The 13348-nt window shown below is 43.4% G+C and overlaps 1 long non-coding RNA gene across 1 annotated transcript; it reads right to left on the bottom strand.

Annotated features, from left to right (window-relative positions):
- Positions 1-1627: 1627 nt before the first annotated feature.
- Positions 1628-13000, bottom strand: LOC132391712 (uncharacterized). Its single transcript, XR_009511329.1, has 3 exons — positions 11449-13000; positions 2123-2217; positions 1628-1717 (listed from the first exon to the last, which is right to left on the bottom strand). It is a non-coding gene; the product is annotated as an uncharacterized LOC132391712 (long non-coding RNA).
- Between the last annotated feature and the right edge of the window lie 348 nt (positions 13001-13348).

Consider the following 13348-nt stretch of genomic DNA (forward strand, 5'->3'; position numbering starts at 1 on the left):
AGATTTCCAGCATCTGCGAAATCTCTTGTGCTGGAGGAAACATCTTGGATATCAGATTACAATAAAGACATAGCAACCTATCAATTAGGAGTTATGTAGGTCACTTGACTGTCCAAATATCCTCTACAACTTAGTAAGATCAGAGCTGATCAGAACTCAACCCTGCAATTCCATCTACCCCATGGTAACCTTACATTTCCTTATTTATCAAGTTTCTTTCTGACTTTGGTTTAAAAATATTCAAACACCCTTTGAAGAAGAGAGCTTCAAAGGCTCTTGACCTTCAAATTCGTCTGCTTGTGGGCAAATACAAAACAAGAAACACAATAGCCCGATTGAAAAACCCTGGAAGCTGGCACAATCGGGTACATACGGCACCATAGCAAGGACATCTAAGATTGTGATTAAAAGTCATTCATGTTGCTCTGCACCTGGAGTCATGTGTTTTCCAAACACAAAGTGAAAAATTACCCTTTTCAAAACCTCAATCCGATCTGTGAGTGTAGAGTCAAAGAGTCAATGATCCAAGCATTGAAATAGGCTGTTCAACCTTCAGCAGTTGAGATGAAAGGTCTCAACCCGAAATGCCAACAGTCCCTTTGCCACCATGGAGGCCAGAAGAAGATATGGGTATTCTGGCTTCTGCCTCCTTCCTTTCCAGTCTCAATGAAGGGTCTTGGCTTGGAGCGTTGACTGTTTATTTCCCTCCGTAGGAGCTGCCTGACTTGCCAAGTTCCTCCAGTGTTTTGTGCTGCTCAATATTTCCAGCACCTACAGAATTTCTTGTGGTTTTGATTTGATGTGAAATTTGATGTTTGGCAACAGTAGTACAGTTCAAAGACATAAAATCACTATCAATTACAAAGGAAATAAAGAGTGCAAGAGAAAAGGAATATCCAGGTATTGTTCATGGGTTCATGGACCATTCAGAAAGCTGATGGTGGAGGGGAAGAAGCTGTTCCTAAAACACTGACTGTGGCTATTCAGAGCATATTCTGATGAAAGAAATTTGGAGAATTCTGTTACGATGTCTTCCTGTTATCCAGCACAAGCCTTCAAAATGTGTTTCAACACCCTCTTTGATCTTAACACCGGCTCAACTATGTGTCAGTTTCCAACAAAGACGCACTGTATTGCAAAGGCATGGAAGGCTATAGGCCAGATCTTGGTAAACGGGAAAGGTATAGATGGGGTCTTGATGGACAGCATAGGTATAATGGGCTACATATCGGCGCCGGAGGTTTATGAGATGGAGGCTGGTGACCGTTCAATTTGTACATACCGTCTGCTTCTTGCCAGCAACGCTTCCTTGGAATCTTGATTTCCCTCCCCCCATTAGCATTGGAGCCATTTCTATGTACATTTGATGACCTCACACCTAATTAAGTCTGAACTGTTGTAACATGGGAAATGTGGTGCAACAAGATCCCACAAAAGAAAACAACGTGATTATAGCCAAATGAACAGATTTAGTGATGTTGGTTAGCAATTAGTGATTAGCATATGAATGTAACCAAAAGCAATGTCACACTAATTTATTGCCTACAGTAACTTTCCAGTGATTGCGTCTCATCCGTCTTGGGAGTCTTGTGTTTCTTTGATCACCCTGGACCTGCTCGTTGCAAACTGTGTTTCTCTCCCATTATGATTGAATATATTTATGTTGAAAGTAGCTCGAGCAGACGAGCGTCCTTTGAAGGAAGTCTCCAAGGCAACACTGCATTTTTACATATTTGACAGCTCATTAGAATTTTTATGAAACATTGCATGTGAAAGGTCTCAATACAAATCTTCTCCTCAACCCATCATGGATTATTGGATCTGCTCATTTCCATTTATACTTTAATATCCTTTTGTGCTCCACAAAATAGGGATTGTTAATGCAGAGAAATCAAATGTACTTCATTCCCAGGATTGGTATTTGATCAACTACAGGTTAGATGAGATGTAAAACAAAAACTCCCTAGACATGACCCTATCAACCTTATAGACAAATTATATTAAATACAGATTTAAAAATCCATATATAGAGAACTATCAATCATTCAATGTATAGGTAGATGTTGGTTTAATGATAAGTAATCTACTATTATATGAAATTTAATGCAGAACCCATTCTTACTGTTTCTGTCAGCATCCTCCTTCAGAATGTTTGGCAACTTTATTCAGATGCAACACCCACAAAGTGCTGGAGGAACTCAGCAGGCCGGGCAGCAGCTATGGAAATGAATAGATTATGTAAGGACACTGCACAGAAGGAGGCAATGGCAAAGAACCTCTGCAGAAAAATTTGCCGACATCAATCACGGTCACGGAAAGACCATGATCGCCCACATCATGACACGGCACATAATGAGCAAACGATGTACAGGGGCGGTACAACTGAAGACGGAGATGAGGGGAATATAGACATAATAAAATAGGAAACAAGAGAAAGTCTGCAGATGCTGGGAATCTGAGCAACACACACAAAATGCTGGAGGAACTCAGCAAGCCAGGTAGCATCTATGGAAAAGAGTATAGTCGACATTTTGGGGCAAGATCCTTCATCAGGATTGGGGCTAATAAAATAGGATTAGAGAGAAAATGACTGATGCTGTCTCGATAGGCTGAAATACAAGTTTCTGCGATGTCTGACCCTTTGATCTCAAATGTGAGGCTAAGCCATGACTGATTCCACAAATGGTCCACATCCTATTCTGATAATTACAGCAGCCTGGGTCTGCGAATCTCTACAAGTATGCTGGGGTATTTGAAGGCCCGATGCCTGTGTGTCCATGTCCGAATCTGAGTTTGCTGGTGGCCGGAGGCCGAAGAAGTTTGCCTGTCTTGGAGTCAGTGGACTGCGTATGTGTGGAGGTGGAAGGAAGGAACGGGGCTTCTTTTGCTTTTGTTGTTGTTGTGTTGTTCTGCTGAACATTGTGGGCATGCCACGTTGTTGTCAGAGTGTGTGGGAACACTTGCTGCCTGCCCTCAGCACACACTCGGGTTTGTTGGTTGTTAACAAAAATGGTGCATTTCACTGTATGATCCGGTTTACACGTGACAGATAAACTTCAATCAATTCTAAATTGATTGTGGCTAATCCTGTTTTCCGGTACCAGAGACGCCCTCTTTCACAGGACTGGACCCCAGTGTGGAGGAACGGCAGACTCTCTGTGCCACGGTGGGCAAAAGTAATGACCCAACAAAGGAGCAGAGGAACACAGACTCCCTATGAAGACACAGAAGCGAGAGATTAGACATAGGAATTCCAACAGAGCATCGGAGGCAGGAGTGAACAACACCGTGAGACAAATCATCCCCCACAAGCAAACAAGGACTCCGCTACCAGAGCACAAAGAGAATCCCCTTTAAATAATCATAGTATGCAGGAAACCCGAGTCTGTCACAATCCAACTGACTTGTCCAAACAGAAAGCACCTAGACCTAATGGCTCCAAGAATTAGTAAGTACACATGCTCAAGAAACCCAGAAGCCCAAAGCTCTGTGGCAAGCTCTGGAAGTCCAAAGGGCTCGTGACACCATTTTTCTGATGAGACATTAAGCTAAGTGTCACTCAGGTAGACGTTGGGGGATTACTTCAATCAGGAGCTAGACCCCAACCCTACTCCAACTCTGCATCACACCCCTCACCTTCCAAACAATGTCCTGGATAAGAGATAAAGATTAGCTTTGATTGCCACGTGTGCATGGAAACATAGAGTGAAATGGTAAATATCAAATCAGCGAGGACTATGCTGGGCAGCTTGCAAGATTTCCCACGCATTTGGCGGCAACATAGCATAGGTTGTGGGATATTTATCCCCCTACCAAGTAAAGCTGTCCTGTTGTGAAGCAGTGATGTTGGCTTCAATATCCTCCGAGCCTGTTTCCCTGACATTCACTGCAGAAACTCACACCGGAAGAACAGCTACTTGGATGACGTACTAGAGAAAAGAATTATCAGCAGAAGTGGACCTTGGTGTAGGTCAGGGCCCTCATTAGGAGAAGATAGGTGTTCGAGAAATAAAAGTCCTCCTGACTGAGATACAATCCATCTCCGCTCAGCAATCGTCAATGTCAAGCTGCACTAAAAATTCTTTCACAAGGACTCTCCTATCAATTATATGCCTGTTCTATTTTCCTCTGCTGAGATGCTTGCTGCAGATCTGTCCTGTTTAAATAAAACAAAACACGCTGTTCAGGCAGCATCTGTGGAAAGAGAGAGGGATCATCTTACGTTGAAGACCCTTCTGTGGTCTTACAACCAGCATGCAGTGGAGTTATAGACCTTGACCTTGTGGAAACAGAAATACATCACTTTTCACAGCCTCCAGTAGTTCTAGAGTGCTCTTTTAAAGTCCGTCACCACCTTAATGCAGGCAACACAATTGTACACCACAAGCTTCTACAAGCATGAGAGTAACTGGATAATCTGCTTTAGTGATAGTGAGTGGGGACAAACCCAGAACACGGGAATGGGGACTTGTTCTTCAAACTGGGGCCACAAGGTCTTTCACGTCCACTCAGGAGATCAGCTAAGTTCTTGATCTGAAATTCCATCCAGAAGATGGCCTCTCCGACAATGAGGGCAGCACTTAGTCAGCTCCGCAGTGAAGTGTGAGGCAGATCTATGTGTTCAACTCTCTTGAATCACTGAATTATAGAAAAGTTGCAACAAAGAAGGAGGTTACTTGGCTGATAATGAAAGATTGTGCCTAGCCTCACCACCCCTTGCAGTACCATGTCCACAGCATTGCAACCAGCCTTATTGAACGGGATTTATTTGTTTGTTTCTCTATATTTTGGGGCAAGCCCCTAATTTTTTTACACTAAGCTGCTAAGGAGTCATACAGCATGGAAACAGGCTCTCTGCCCTAGTGATCCATGGTGACCAAGATTCCTATCTAAACGTCCTATTTGCTCCATATCCCTCTTAACCAGGGGTTCTTAACCTGCGTCCATGGACCCCTCAGGAATCTGTGAATGGAGTCCCAGGGATCCATGGACTTGGATGGGAAAAAAAATTACATCTTTATTTTCACTAATTTCGAAACTGAAATTTAACATCTCCTTCAATTATGAATGAAGGCAACAAAACTCAGAAGTATTAGCAGTACCTGTGACTTTGTCACCAATAGAAATCACAGATATTTTCATATCACATTATAGTTGTTACAAATATCTCAAAATGTCATTTACGGCAGGCTGATCGCTCCTTACTAATGTGTTAATAAAGAAGCACATATATTACTGTATCACAATTTTTTACTGTTTTGATAACTGTATTTCAATATAATTGGTTTCTTTTGTAATCCTATTTATTTTATATATTGAAATACATTATTCTGAGAAGGGGTCCATAGGTTTCACCAGACTGACAAAGGGGTCCGAGGCATAAAAAAAGGTTAAGAACCCCTGCTCAAAGCTTAGCGTAGCGATTAGCGCGACGGTGTTGTAGTTCAAGGTGTTCCAGAGTTCAGAGTTCAATACCGCCACCATTCTATACTAAGTCTCTGTACATCCTCCCTGTGGGGTGTATGGGATTTCCCCAAGTGCTCCAGTTCCCTCCCCACAATCCAAAGATGTACCAGGTAAGTTCATTGGTCATTGTAATTTGTCCCGTGACTAGTTTGGGGATAATCGGGTTTGTCAGGGCATTGCAGGGCGCGGATCGTAGGGCCTGCTCCATGCTGTACTGCTAAAGAACAGAAAATAAATCCATGTGCTTGTCCAAAAACCGCTTAAATGTTAATGTATCAAGCTTATCCACTTCCTCCAGCCATTCAGTCCATACATGGACCACCCCGTAGGTGAAAAGGTTGCTCCTCATATTCCTATTGAAATCCTCCCCGCTCACTTTAACTTTATGCCCTCTAGTTCTTTAATCCTCAACCCTTGTGCTCATTCACCCTATTTATGCCTCTGATGAGTATAACATGCCTCTGTAAAGTTGCCCCTCTTTCTGCAAAGCACCAAAGATCTTCCTGCTCATTTTCTCTCCACCTCAAGTTCCAGCAACATCTTTGTAAATCTCCTCTGCACTCTTCTGGTTTAATGTTGAGAAGGTTAGCACTTTATTCATTGAAACAATGAGGACTGATTAGGATTATAGAGCTGTTTAAATCATGAGCAGATATATGTACTCCTTTATCAACACATTAATTAACTACCATAATTTTGAAGTTGTGATGTAGTAAATGATATTTTGAGATATTTGTAACAACTATAATGTGATTTGAAAATATCTGTGATTTCTATTGGTACAAAGTCCCAAGCACTGCTAATACTACTGTGGTTGTCGTCTACATTCGTAATTGAAGGAAATGCTTAATTTCAGTTAGAGGTTAGTAAAAATACAGGTGCTAATTTTTTCCCATCCAAGTGGAGGGACCCCTCCGAGGTTAAGAACCCCTGGAATAGAAGGATGTTCCTGCTGAACAGAGATGGGGAGGAATTTCTTTAGCCAGAAGGTGGTGAGTCTGTGTAATTCATTGCCACAGATTGTTGTGGAAGCCAAATCAAAGTTCAAAGATCAAAGTACATTTATTATCAAAGTAAAAATGCTTTATACAACCTTGAAATTTGTCTCCTAACTGCCAGCCACAAAACAAAGAAACCCAATAGAAGCCATTATAAAAAGACTGTCAATTACCTACTGTGCAGGAAAACAAACTGTGCAAGCAACAAAAGAAAGTAAATAACATTCAGAACTGAAGTTCACGAAAGTCATTTCACTGCCATGAGACCCATCGTCATTGCAGCTGATCCAGGAGCCCGTTAATTGCAGGCCGCAGCCTCAGTTTGGCGCAGAGATGAATACACCTTTTGGAGCAGTGAGCTGAACTCTGACCCATCCCTCTCCTCCAGCCCCAACAATGCTGACCTTTTCAACCTGACCCACCACTTAAATCAGTCAAACCTCAGCCTTGGTCTCACTCTCAGACCAAGCCCCTGCCACTTCGATACGCTCTCAAGCCCAGAACACACTGCCCCGATTCGGCCCAGTGCTTAAATCGGCCAACACTCAGCTTGTTCCTCGCTCTAGGTACTGGGCCCTCCAGCTTCAGTATGCTCTCGGGCCCTGGACCCACCACCTTGATTTGGCTCATAACTGACATTTCCAATCTGCCCAGGCACTTAAATTGGTCAAACCTTGGATCGTTCCTCACCCTCAGACCTGGGCCCTGTTACTTTAAGTAAAGGTTCATAAAGGCTCAGAAGTTATGGATAGAAGGCAGGAGAATGGGGTTGAGAGGGATAATAAATCAGCCATGATGGACCAGTGGAGCGGACTCGATGGGCCGAACGTTCTTATATATTATGGTCTTATGATTTTATTTGCCCCATCATCAGGGATCGAGGATCAATTTTATTCACCATATATATTTACATCTATTAGGAATTTGCTGAGGTACGTTGGCACAACGTGTAACAAAAACAATATTCAACAATCATGAAGAATAAAGAATTATATAAAAATCAGGTCAAAGTATGGATAGGAAATAAAATGTGCATGAATACTAACATACATTTACAATGTAAATACATAACCCAGGCAGTACATTCCCGTCCTTTTTTTGGTTACTATTTTGGATGATTTTGATCAAGGTGGCCTGCAGATAACTAATGACACGGTGCTAGAACTGAACTGAATGTACCTGGACTGCTGGGGTCATCTGCTGTATCCGGTGCCCCCAGTGTGGCCTCCTGGTGAGACCCAATGTAGATTGGGTGACTACTTTCCCGAGCACCTACCAGAAGAAGATGGGATCTCCTTGTAGCCACCCTTTTCAATTCCTCTCTCCGTTCCCATTCCAACATTTTGGTCCAGAGCCTCATCAACCACCTTGTGTTCCATTTGGCTAGCTTCCAACCTGATGGCATTTCTCTAACTTTTGATAATTGTCCTCCCCTTCGCTATTTCCCCATTCCGGTTTCTATCTCTCACCATTTTCATTACCTACTCATCACCCCCTTCCCTTTAATCCCTGATGTTCTACCCTCCCCTATCAGATTCCCCCTCCTCCAGTCCTTTATCTCTTTCACCAATCAACTTCCAAACTCTTTACTTCACACACCCCCCTCAGTTTCACGTATCACCCACCACCCTGTACTTCCTCCTCCCCTCCCCCCTCCTTCTTAATCTGACTTCTCATCTTTTTTCCCCGGTCCTGATGTAGGGTTTCAGCCAGAAACGTTGACTGTTTATTCCCTTCCATGGATGCTGACTGACCTGCTGAGTTCTTCCAGCGTCTCGAGCGTGTTGCCTTGGATTTCTAGCATCGGCAGATTTTCTCATGCCTGGTCTCTTTCAATCTTCAATAGGTTTCAATAAGTATGCTGATGTCAGAGAAATGTGTGCAACATAAATCCTGAAAGTATTTTGCTTCGCAAGCATCCACAAGAACAGAGGAGTGCCCCAAAGTATGAAAGACAGCTAAATGTTAAAATCCCAAAGTCCCCCCCCAACTCCCCCCACGCACAAGCAGCAGCACAGCAACAACCCTCTCTTCCCCACCAGCAGAAAGCATTGGCACCCCCCACCCCCCATCAAGCACTCAAGTGTGCAGCAAATCTTGTGTTTTACCTTCTATATTTAGCACTCTTTCAGCCACAAATGAAGGGAAGATTTTGATGTTTTTCTTTGAACAGGTTTCATGGTTGTCTTTGTTTCGTCGCTGTCTGTGGAGAAGATGAATCCCAGGGTTTTGTACTGCATACTTACTTTGATAATGTCTTTGAATCCTTCGAGTTCTCTCTACCTCACTCTTCCCTTTAAGAAGATACTTCAAATCTTTAACTAAACTCATTAAAAGACTGGAAAAATATCTTCTCCAGCCCCGTATCTCTTTCATCAATCTCCCCTTTTTTCTTTCTTCCATGGCCTTCAGTCCTCTCCTATCAGACTTCCCCTTCTCCAACCTTGTTTCGCTTTCACCAATCAACTTCTCAGCTCTTTATTTCATCTCTCTCCCTCCTGGTTTCACCTATCACCTTGTGCTTCTTCCTCTCCTTACCCCAACTTTTAAATCTACTGCTCGTCTTTTTTTTCCTCCCCAGTCCTACCAAAAGGTTTAGGCCCAAAATATCGACTATACTTCTTCCCATAGATGCTGCCTGGCCTGCTGAGCTCCTCCAGCATTTTGTGTGTGTTGCTTTGATTTCCAGCAACTGCAGATTTTCTCTTCTCTGTGATTGGAAAAATGCCTTCTTATGTTTGTTGTTCCTGTCAAGTAGCTGAAGGGCTTTTCTACATTAGAAGTTGTCTGGGTACATCTGGGTCAGGCCAGGCCTGCCTCTCCTCAGCACAACTGTGTGATTCAGAAGAGGCTGGAATGACTGTTTTCCTGTAAAGTAAAGGACACTCAACACATTAGTCTGTCGCTCATTCAGCTCCATGACCCTGAAGTCCTGATAAGAAGAAGTTCCATTGTTTTGACCTGCCACTCACCCAGTGCTGATAGACACTAACTTTTGTTCAGTGGCCTCCTCTATGAATGTTCCATTACAGCCCATGTTTCAATTCACAAAGGCCTCACAGAGTGCTAAAGGCCCGTTCATTAAGAGGGGGAAATGTGTAAATGACAAGCATGTTTAAAGCAATTGAGTTTCTCAAGATCGCTGCCAACCGGTTGAAAAGAAGGTTACCTTTTGTTATTTGTTCTCGAGGAAGTGTGGGCCTTATTGGCAGAGCTCGCAACCGCCCACCCTAATGGGGCAGGCCTTTCTGCCTCTCATTAGATGCCGATCTAACTCATCCCATCTGCCCGTGCATTCTCCATATCCTTCCCTGCCCATTTTTGTATCTGCCTAAATGCCTCTTTAAGGTTGCCATTGTATCATGGAAGCAGAGATGAAGCAAGACAACACACTCAGAATGCTGAAGGAACTCAGCAAGCCAGGTCACATCAATGGAGGAGACATTTCAGGCTGAGCTCTGTCATCAGGACAGGAAAGGAAGGGGGACAGAAACCAGAATAAGAAGGTGGAGAGAACATGTGATTGGTAGTTTGGGGAGTGGAGCTGAAGTAAGAAGCTGGGAGGTAATAGGTGGGAGAGGTAACAAGCTGAAGAGGAAGGGATCTGATAGGAGAGGACAGTGGACCATGACAGAAAGGGAAGGAGAAGTAGAACTAGAATGAGGTGATGGACAGACAAGGAGAAGAGAAGGGGTGAGAGGTGAACTGGAATGTGGAATGATTACCATTCACCTCACAGCTCCTTCCTCATTAACAATCACCCTTCACCTTCTTCCTTTCCACCAATCAAAACCCTCACTGCTCATTGTCATTATTATGTACTGTGTGTATGACCTGGGTCTTTCCCATTTGTAGTGATTGTCCTTGGCAAATTTTTCTACAGAAGTCGTTTGCCATTGCCTTCTTCTGGGCAGTTATAAGATGGGTGACACTAGCCATGATCAATACTCTTCAGAGACTGTCTGTCTGTCTGTCTGTCTGTCCGGCGTCAATATAACCAGGACTTGTGATATGCACCAGCTGCTCATGTGACCATCCACCACCTGCTCCCATGGCTTCACATGACCCTGATCGGGGGCTAAGCAGGTGTTATCCCTTGCCCAAATGTGACCTGCAGGCTAGCAGAGGGAAGGGATATCTTACATCTCCTTTGGTAGAGACGTATCACCGCCCCGTTACCCTTGTTTAAGAAGCATTCACAGCACTTGGCCATGAACAAACGGGAAAAAGAGGGATACACCCTGTGTGCAGGCAGATGCGATTAGTTAGATTAGCATCATGGTCGACACAGTCATGATGAGCCTAAGGGCCTGTTCCTGGGCGGTACTGGAAGATTGAGACAACAGTCTGTTATTCTACAGCCAAGTCTGACATCCACAACAACAGACAAATGGACACAAAGTACAGATAAGTTTACCTGATCAGCCCTTAAAAAATGTCGCTGGTGGTAAATGGTGATTATCATCATCTGAGGAAAACTGAAATTGCAAACTAACAAGCATAAAATGTTTCTGAAAGTTAGGCTTTTTTTAAACCAATAAATTATTAGCGATATGTTGAAGAATTGTAAAAAGCTTATGGAAGGAGAAAGGGTTTGGAGGTAAACGGGACGAGTGTGTTTGGAAGAGCAGAGAATTTCACTCGGGGAGCCGTTTATTTTTTTGTGATTTATGGAGAACACTGATGAAACCGGCAAGAGGTGAGAGTGATTGGAATCCTGGATGGTTTGCTGAAGATAAGAGGTTCAGAGTGTCTATTGGAGTATAAAAGTTGCATTGTTTGCTGTGTAACCAAGATTATGTAGTCAGATTTGAGTTTGCTATTTACTATGTTTGTATCTAATTTAGTAGGAGAATGAAATCTTAAGAATGTAGAAGATTGGTGTTAATGAGAGGCTAGCTAAGGATGTAGATTACAATGGTGTGTTAATGAGAGGTAGCTAAGAGATGTAGTAGCAGCCGGCATGATCAGAAACCCCACCCACCTTGAGCATTCTTTCTTCTCCCCTCTTCCACTGGGCAGAAGATACAAAAGCCTGGAAGTGCGTTCCACCAGGGTCGAGGACAGCCTTGTCGGACTCTTGTACAATAAGCTTGACTTTTGGTCTCATAATCAAACTCAAAATGATCTTGCATTTTACCAGTTACCTGCACTTTTCCCCTTGCTGTTACACTTTATTCTGTGTTGTTATTGTTTACATACTCTAGCTCAATGCACTGTGTAATGATCTATGTGAGATGACCTTTTCCCTGTGTCTCGGTACATGTGACAACAATAAACTAACACAAAAACCATCAATGAATTAGACCTTTCTGCTCCACCGATCCATACTAGTTACTTTCCCTTGCACCTTTCCCATTCATGGAAAACTCAAGGACACAGAAGCAAAGACCAGTTGCTGGTCAAAATAGAGCCACCATTCTCATCCCACTATCCGGTGACTGTACCAAGGCTCTGCAGGTCACATCTCCGACTTCACACAAAAACATCCTAAATGTGGTGGGACAGGACGTCTGCCCCTACCACCCTTGGTACCTACCACCCAGCACAGATTCCAGAGCTTAACTGGTTGAAGAAATCCTTTTTTCATCTCCCCTCTAATCCTTCCACCATTAGCTAATAACCCATGATCATCAACTTCTTGGCTAAGGGAAAGGGGCTGTCCCAAGTTATAGCTACTACAGCTCGGGGAATTCCAGAGTTTGGACTTCAACTCTGGCACCATTCTGTAGGGAATTTCTATTATATGTCCTCCCCATGAATGTATGGGATTTCCCCCAGGTCCTCCATCTTCCTCCCACAGTCCAAAGGCGTGCCATGTATGTTAATTGGTCATTGTAAATTGTCCCATGATTAGGGTAGGGCTAATTGGGGTGGGATTGATAATAGACAATAGACAATCGGTGCAGGAGTAGACCATTCGGCCCTTCAAGCTAGCACCACCATTCACTGTGATCATGGCTGATCATCCACAATCAGTACCCCATTTCTGCCTTCTCCCCATATCCCTTGACTCCACTATCTTTATGAGCTCTATCTAACTCTTTCTTGAAATCATCCAGAGCATTGACCTCCATTGCCCTCTGAGGCAGAGCATTCCATAGATCCATAACCCTCTGGGAGAAAAAGTTTTTCCTCAACTCCGTTCTAAATGGCCTACCCCTTATTCTTAAACTGTAGCCTGTAGTTCTGGACTCCCTGAACATCGGGAACATGTTTCCTGCCTCTAGCATGTCCAATCCTTTAATAATCTTCTATGTTTCAATCAGATCCCCTCTCATCCTTCTAAATTCCAGTGTTGCTGGGCACAATGTGGCTTGAAGGGCCTAAATAATCAGTATCACTAAATAATTAGACGTCCACACTTAAGGCCACTGAGATTATGAGGGACAATAACCACGGTGCTGGAGGAACTCAACACGTCAGGCAGCATCTGTGGAGGGAAATGGACAGTTGACGTTTTGAGTTGAGACCTTTCAGCTGCACCGTAAGATTGAGGAGTGGCTAGCTGTATAAAAAGCTGAAGGGAATGGGTGAAGCAGGGTCTGACGCACCGATTGTCCATTTCCCTCCACAGATGCTGCCTGACCCACTGAGTTGCCCCAGCATCTCGGAGATACAAGAGGAACCAGACGTTGAGGTGTTGGTTTTTACAGTCCTGTTACTTCTGCAATAAAAATAGAAAATGCAGGAAACTGTCAGCAGGTCTGGCGGCATCTACGGGGAGGGAAATGGTTAATGGTTCGAGTCTGGGATCCTTTATCAAAACCTGAAACAGAAACAGAAGCAGGATTACTACCAGTAATTTATAGTATGTCATGAAATCTGTTGTTTTGTGGCAGCAGTATAGTGTAAGACATAAAAAATTTAAATAAAAATAAAAT

This window comes from Hypanus sabinus, chromosome 1 (genome assembly GCF_030144855.1).
Source record: "Hypanus sabinus isolate sHypSab1 chromosome 1, sHypSab1.hap1, whole genome shotgun sequence".
Classification (NCBI taxonomy): Eukaryota; Metazoa; Chordata; class Chondrichthyes; order Myliobatiformes; family Dasyatidae; genus Hypanus; species Hypanus sabinus.